Here is an 8,607-nt window from a genome sequence, read left to right as displayed (position 1 = left end):
AGCTAACCGAGAAGTTTCTGGAAGAGAGAACATCAGTTAAGGCAATAAAAATATTTAAAATGTTTTATCTATCAGAATAGGTAAAGAAATAAAAAGAGAAATGAGGGCCTTCCTTTGTTCCTTTGTGGCGCAAGGGTTTAAGTGCAGCATTATGCAGCTGGCCACAGCCACTTCGACACAAGTTCGAGCCCCGGCCAGGGAGGTGACCCACATGACGCAGCAGACCTCTCCTGTCGCCCACCATTTGCTCCCCTCAGCAGTGTACTTCATCAATCTGCCTGTTCTGCTCCCCACTCTGTCTCTGGTGTGTCCTATCACTGGCCCTGTACCTCTGACCTGTACCCCAGTTCTATAAGCATAAATAAAATGAATCATTTTTAAAAAGAGAGAGAGAGAGAAAGGATTGAAGAACTTAGATTTCAGATAGATGAGGAGCCCCACACAACCTCCATCTATGCACAATCTTGTGAAATTTTGGAGACAGAAGACATACAAATGTCCAAAGAGAAAATAAAATAGGTCCCCAATTAGCTCAACTGAATGAGAAGGAGACTGTCAGCAGACTATTTTATCATCAGCATGAATGCTACAAGCCAACAGCAGTATCATCACAAATGGAAGATTTTGTATCTAGAATTCCTAGCAAGCCAAACCATCAAGAGTCAAGTCAAAATGAAGGCATTTTCTGACATGCAAGTTTTCAGAAAGTCATTTGCACCCTTACAGAGAAATCACCTTGAGGATGTTCTTCAGCAAAATGAGGAGAGAAGCCAGAAAAGAGGAAGAAACAAAATCCAGAAAATGAAATCCGTAGACCCACCCCAGGTGAGCAGGCCTCAGATCCTCCTGGGGGAGAATCTGTCCTATAGGCAGATTCTTTGGACAGCTGGAATGTTTGAGAAGGTAGAGGACCAGTCCTCTTTAGTCAAAAGAAAAGAAGACAAACCGAAAAAGATAGCAAGAATTTCAGGTCTGTTTATGAAACAGCTGCAAAAGTTTCCATGGAGACAGATTCTAAGAGGAGACTCGAGTTGGCAACGGCGGTAGGTATTTCCCCTTTCGAGAAGCTCAGACACCCTGCTTTGGATGTGTATGGAAGAAAATGCCCTAGTTTACTTGGTTCTCGGTAAACGGTTTTTATTAAACAGCCAAAATAATGTAGATGCTATGTATTGGGACTCTGATCAGCCTAGAGATTGGTTATGAAAGGCTTCCTTTCTTATTCAGAATTGTGATAGAAAGTAATTGATCCAGAAACAGAAGGAAAAGCAGAAAGAAATTGAGCATTAGTTGGGGGAAGAGAGGTGAACAGAAGACCAGGACTACTTATATATTCAAGTGGAAATGAAAGATAAAATCGACAGTTAATGGAACAAGAGCCCAAAAATTGGTCTACTGAGCAAAACGATAAATTCAACCAATAAAAGTATTTTAAATGTCCCATCTATCAATAATTTGAGAAAGGAATGGTGGGGATAGTGTAAGTTAAATCCTTATCTTTTATAATGAATTATTAAAGATTGCCTAAAGTTAATAAATCAAGAAATTATTGTTCAAACATTATTTAATGGTAGGAAATTAGTTACCAGAAGATCAAAGGAGAAATTGTTAAAAGCCTTGCCTTGAGATCAGAATAGAGTTGAAAAGGGTGGGGTAGAAAACTGTGTTTTTCATTTGAAGTCCTGTATTATTTAATTTTTTTTTTACCTTGTGCATGTATTACTTTGGAAAATTTTTAATAAACGCAAATAAAAATCCTTGAGTGGCTTCATACTGAGACTGTCCAGCCGAAGCCCTTGAATGGCATAAGAGACCCTCAAACATTTACATCCGTCCGATTGCCCAAGCCCATCAGATCTTCTCTGTCACTTTAGTTCTCCCAGCTACTCAAACATCGTTCAACAACTCAAGCCCACCACACCTCCTCTTATTTCTAAAGGTGTCCCCAAAAAGCCAACCCTGCCTCTGATCGCCCGGGTGTCCGGAGATCAGGTTCTCCATATGTCCATTGAGTGAATGAACCTCCAGCTGGGTCCAATTAGTTTCCTTCCTGAGAGGCACGTGACACTTGCTTCTATTCCAGGAAGTGTTTGGAGGCCTTCATGAAGCAACACTTGCCTACCTGTCTATTGTAGTTAGTTTCAATCTTCTGAGAATTTGTAGCTCTCTGTCTGTGTCCTTACCACTTTCCCTGAACATCGTACTGTTTGCTGCTTTTTTACCCTGTGGTTTTGGAGAAGCCCTCAACCAGCTAGTGGAAATCTTCAAGATTCCAGCCAGCTTCTTGGCTCCTGCTATCTCTAGTCACCTGGTGAACCTTCCTGTCTCAATGTTCATGAACTTTCCTAACTGAAGATTCAACTTTGCTGACCTGAACCAGCATCTTCCCTAAGTGCTGGGTGTCCTTAGGGGCAGGAATGGAGATTCACACTTGTGAATCAGGATGGTTTCTGTTATCTCAGAATTCACCCAGTTTCTTTTATCTCCCCCCACTCCACTCCATCTGCATTCCTGTGTGGGTGCTGAGGTACAACATCCATTTACTCTCCTCCATTGTCTAACCCCCAAGGCCCCAAGAGCACCTATGGAGTTTTGGCTTTTACAGCAATCTCCCTCCCAGTCTTGCAATCCTATCTCTTCACCAAAACAATCTCTGCAATATTTAGACACTAAACCCCTATTGCAGTGGTTTCACATCTTAGCCAAGAGAGCTGTGTGTGGAAATACTACCAAAGCCTTTGGAATTTTCTGCTGTTAAATGGTATAAGGAAGAAGCCTATCATTGATAGAAAACTGGAGTTTACATCAGTGTTCTATATCATGGGGTCAGGGTGCTTTCATAGGTGTTCAGAATATTAGGAATAAGGGGAATAAGTGAGTAAATTAAAAACAAGCCAGGCATTGAGCAGAGATGACTCTTTCGGAAGGCAAGGGTTATGTTAAGATAATTAGGTGATCTGAGGCCCATTAAGTCACAGTTACTGCGGGCGAGCCCTCAGGCTCATTATTTAAGAAAAAGGTATGTACAGGTACTGAACATTTCTTTGCATGAACTGCGAACATTTTGATCTGAAACTCACTTTCGCAGAATGTCAAAATTGTTCAGTATAATTTGAGATCTAAGATAGTGTTTCTGCTGGAGCAGCCCAGCAGAAAAATCACAGCAGGGTATCAGATGCACAATAGAAAAACAATTAAGTCAAGAGGTCTAGAAGTCAGCAAGCCCCTCTGGCTTCCTCCACACAACCTGTGCCCCAGGGCCCAGGTGGATAGGGCATCTGTCCTTGGAGGGTCCGTTTAAACAGGAGCCTGTAACCCAAAAGGTTATAAACTCTCACCCTCCCTCAAGGTCACTAGGGCTGAGAGCTACAACTCCAGATTTTTTTTTTTAGTTTCTCCCTTCCCTTTTGTTCTTGCTGCTTGTGTGGCCTTAGAGTCAAGCTGTTACAGAGGAAACCATCATAACCATAAGTAAAGCTATTGACATTTAACTGGAAGAAAACGGTGGGCGCTGTGGGCTTTCATTGGTAACAAACCATCTGAACCTAGAGCAGACTTAAATCTCTGCTCCCCACAGGCCACTCGGATAAAAGGGCAAACAGCTGAGTCCCGTCAGCTGCGTCAGCTGCGCTCCAGTGAACTTTGCTTGAAGGCCAGTGGATCCCTGATACCAGAAAAATGGAGCCCGGGAATAGGGTGGTGGAGAACATGACAGATGAAGGTTTAATGCCAATAGTTGATCAAGAGAGATTTGCAGTCACGGGGTGCGGGGGGAGAGGAACAGCACACACCTCCAAGACCACCAGCCATTATAGGATCTGGGCTTTGGGTGATCATTTGGGCGAGGGGCTCAGGAGGCAAGGCTTCTTTCTGGGCAATTCCATGGCTGAGTAGCTCAGTAAATCGCAGCTGTGATAAGTGCTGACTACGCAGAACACTCTGGCTGCTTTCCAAAGCAACATGTATTTTTAGACAAGAGGGATGTTTGATATTTTGGGTTTCCTTTTAAGATGTATTTATTTATGTATACAAGAACTGGGGTACAGGTCAGAGGTATATGGGGGTACATGAGAGGACTCACCAGAGATAGAGTGGGGAGCAGAAGAGGAAGATCAATGAAGTACACTGCTGAGAGGAGCAGCAGGGAGACAGGAGAGGGCTGCTACACCATGTGGGTCAGCTCCCTGCCCGGGAATCGAACTCATGCTGCAGTGGCTGGCGATAGCCTGATAGCACTGTGTCTTTAACTCCTATGCCACCAGGGAGGCCTCTTTTAAGAAACATGCTTAAAATATTATAAACTGTTGCTTCTGTAAGAGGCACATCCCACAGCTGGCCACCCTCTTCCAGTCTAGTCATGAGATCTCTTAAAATTTCATTGAATAGACATTCACTGAACTGAATGTCTATTGAATGAAATTCATTGACTACAGTGAGAGATACTGTTACAGGATCTGGAAATACAAGATGAAATAATAATGCTCCTGCCCTCATTGTGTTCACAGCTCTGTTTTTTACCATAAAAACAGACAAATGAATACATGTCAAGTAGTTTGAGGAGTATGGGAAAAATATAAAGCTAAGGAAGGAAAGAGCATGCTCTGGATAGGGAGTGGGTTGTACTTGAGGCTCTATAAAGCACATTAATGAAGCTGCAGGAATCAGAAATGCTCTCTCCTGCATTTACCCGTTCCAGAGCCAGAGGCCCACTGTCCATACTCAGCTTTGGCTGAGGCAGCTCGCAGAGGGCCCAGGTCTCTAGTACAAACCAATCTGTCTGACCCAGACAGGAGGAGCAGAGAAAGGCCCACCTTCTCATTGGAGGAAGACCCTTTCAGATGGCTGTCTACAGTGACAGAGACATGTTCCCAAACCTCCTCTGTGATCAGAATATTACTAGCTCCTACCATGTGTCCATTATACAAAAAAATAATAATTCTTTCTTAATTTTATAAATTACATTTTCTAATTTTTACCTTTAACTTTATAAATCCCCAACCTTGCAGGGTTAATTTCACAAACACACCAAAGGGGAATAGACAACTTTTATACCTCACTTATCAAGAGAAGCCATGAACTAGCTGGTTAAAAAAAAAAAAGGGAGGCAGGAACTTGTCCTTGACCCAGGCCATACAATCCCAATAAAAGTTACCATAAGGCCCTCCCTGGTGGTGCAGCGGGTTAAAGCACTGCACTAAGAAGCTAAAGCCACTTCCGCATGAGTTCGATTCCCGCCTGCCCCGGAGGTGACCACATGGCCCGGCAGACCTCTCCTGACCCGCCCGCTGCTCCCCTCAGCAGTGTACTTCGTCGATCTGCCTGTTCTGCTTCCCACTATGTCTCAGGTGAAGCCTCTCACCCTCCACATCTCTGGCCTGTATCCCAGTTGTGTATGAATAAATAAATAAATCTTTAAAAAAAAAAAGTTACCATAAATGCACTTGGGAATGGAAAATGTAGTGGGCAAGGCTTTCATAAATACTCGCAAGTTAATGACTTTGCTATTTCATCACAGTCCAATGCAATTACTTTGAGTGTTAGAACAGTAGAGGATATCACAGCACTTGTCTTAGCCTGGGGTCCTCCAATGAGGTAGATCAGATGTGCAAGAGATTTATTAAGGAAAACACACGTGAGAGAAAATGAAGAGGGACCCAGAGGAGATTGAGACAGTCATCAGAGGCAATGGTTTACACAGCAATGTGGGTCTGGAGAAAACTTTTTTCAGGCCGGTGGGGACTTCTTGGGTCCATATCACCCCCAAGGGAGTTCTAAACCTCTCAGGACTAGACCTACCACACACATAAGCATGGGCCAGGAGAAGGCCCTGGGCAGCCAGGCCTGAGCACCAACCATCCAAGCACACCAGCCGGGCTGTCTGTCAATTACTGGGCTGCTCCCTGCAATCTGAGATCTGAAAGGGGCCACCCCAGTCCTTTTTCCTAAAACAGCTGTAGACACCTGTTCTGAACCATCAAAATGGAAACTTAGTGACCCTCACAGTGACTCACACCAGTGAAAGCACAGAGATGTGTCCACCTAGTCCTAAATTAGATGTGGCTAATCCTTCTAGACTCCTGAGGCCCTTCTGGGAAAGAATATATGCGACCACATTATGTTCAGCTCATAACTAAAAATAACTCAAATAATTTAAATTTAACTCATAACTAAAAATAATTGAAGGAGGCCAGTGACCATTGATCCCAACCCATCACTGGAAAACATGTGTGAGAAGTAATCCCAGATCGGACTTAGCGAGAACCAAATTGCAGCAGGAATTTTCCGCCAGTTAACAAAATGGACTGATGTATGACCAGTAACATTAACAATCCTGATTTTTTTGTATGTCTTTCTATGCTGGACCATCAGGTATCATTATGTTTATGACTGTCATTATGTTTAGTCCAGAGTCTGTCGCTGCAGTGCTAAAGTGTAGATTAGCACACTTGGCTTAAGTTAACATACAGGAATGGGAAATGGCCTCATTTTCTTGATTCAGGTAAGGAGTATCTATTACCAAAACAAAAATAAAACTTGGATTTGGTTAAGGATAATGAGGGGTCTGGGAAGTGGCTGTGATGGAGTTACACGCTGTTTCCTGCCTGGTTATTTCTAGAAGACCTTGCTTGGGATGGTAGATTACAATCCAAACTCTTTAGTGCATCAACAGGGTCCCTTCAACAGGGTCCAGGGTCCCTTCACATCTAGCACTATGCAAACCCTGTTGGTCAGTCACAGGCATGATGAACACTGGTCTCCCCAAGTTCTTTGCATCTGCCTCTCCATGCTGTGGACTATGATTCAGCCTCATGTTACAGCACCGCCCACTCTTCTCTGCCCATAATGATCATATCTAATTGGTCAAAGTCAGTTTCCCTGCCACCTTCTCTTTAAGTCTGATACCTTGATCAGTGCCAGTGAATATGTGTGCAGTGAGAATAGGCTGACTTTCATGGAGTAGTTTCTGTTTTCTCCAAGGTGGGAGGAAAGGAATGGGGTTTGCATAGGCCCCCGAGCAATGACCCTTCAGCCAGAGGCCATGTCAACCACGCCACCATCTGTGGTAGTTGTTAAGCAAAGCTTTGTGCTGTGGTCTATGTTATTCAGTTTCTATTCTTCAGCCATCTCCTGCTCCAGCAGGTACCTGGTGAGGATGTGCCTTCTTCTGCTCTCTCACCCTGGAAAATTCACCTTTGCTTGAAGCCCTTCTATTAAATCAAAACCAAAATACCCTTTGAGACAGTAAATACCCTTATCATAAAGACTGACATTGATATGGGTAGAAGCTCATTACAGACTGAGACTAACACACACAAGAGGCCCTGAGCTCAGTGGTTGGCCCTGAAGGTCCCTCACCCACTTCCTAGTCTCCACCCAGCTCCTGCTAGGAGACAGCAGAACTCACCTCGTTTCACACTGGCCTTTCATTCTCAAATATCTGAAATACAGAGAGGTCTTCTCCAAGGTGTCTTCCTGGTAGTTTCTGTTAGCTCTTTCGTTCTGCAGCCAGACTGCATTCGGTCCATTGCCAAGTAAATTTCCACCAGCCTCCAAAGACTGGGTTATTATTTACTTGCAAACTCAGTGGACATTTCTTAAATACCATAAAAAGCTATTCATTTATACATATGCACTTTTGTATTTAGTGTGAAACTAAAACCTACTAACACGTCAGAAGACAAACAGGAAATGAGGGCTTAGGGTAGGCAAAATAAAGCCTGAGAGCAGCTGACAGAGCCCTGTGAAATGATCAAGTACACGGGTGCCAAATTACAACCTGGGTGAGGGAAAGACATCTGCATAGTCAGGAGGAGGACCTGGCAGTTTACAAATCTTCCTTAGGGATTTGATGACTAAGCTAAGAAAAATGTGTCATTTTCCAGGGAAAAGAATTTTCTCCATCACCCACAGCCTAGCAAGAACATTGCTGGACAGGATTTCTATGTATACGACATATTTCTACATATATTAGCAGACCAAAAAGTGAGTTCCGCATCCTCTGGATTCAGAGTTCTCTGAACCACCCCAAAATCCCCAGCCTGGGGTGCATGGCGGGTGTTGAGCCCCATGCTCCCCACTAGGGGCAGCCCCGCCACACAGGGGCGCCGGCCACAGTCACGCACCCTGCCCACCCCAGAGCTGAAGGAGCCCAGTCCCCGGGCATCAAAGCACATCCTCGGCTGTGGGGTACTTGGTTTTGGGGGAACTGTTTACTGGAGAGTTAGCCTTTGCATTTTCCACCGAGTGTGCGGCAACTTTGCTCAGCTCCCTGTGGCACTCAGGGGAATTTCAGAAAGTCTAGGGAGACCGGGTCCCAACCGGACCCATAGAGGTTAAGGATCCCCATCTTCCGAGAGCGCTGGTCGTGTATCCCGCAGGGTCCAGCGACCCTATAATGCCGCCCTCAGAGCTGTGGGTCGCGCGGGACTCGTGGCGTTTCGGGGCGCGGCCACAACACCGCCCACCTATTGCCCCGCCCCTGAGGGTCCGCCGCGTCTCCAGGGAAGTCCCACTCCCCGCCCGGGGCAGTTCCGAGCGCCGCTGCTGATGCCCCGCCCACTGTCCCACCCTCCCAGCCCTACGCCCCGCCCCCATTCTTACGGCCCG

This window comes from Condylura cristata, unplaced genomic scaffold (genome assembly GCF_000260355.1).
Source record: "Condylura cristata isolate star-nosed mole 26May11 unplaced genomic scaffold, ConCri1.0 scaffold00042, whole genome shotgun sequence".
Taxonomy (NCBI): Eukaryota; Metazoa; Chordata; class Mammalia; order Eulipotyphla; family Talpidae; genus Condylura; species Condylura cristata.
This window is presented reverse-complemented; position numbering follows the sequence as displayed.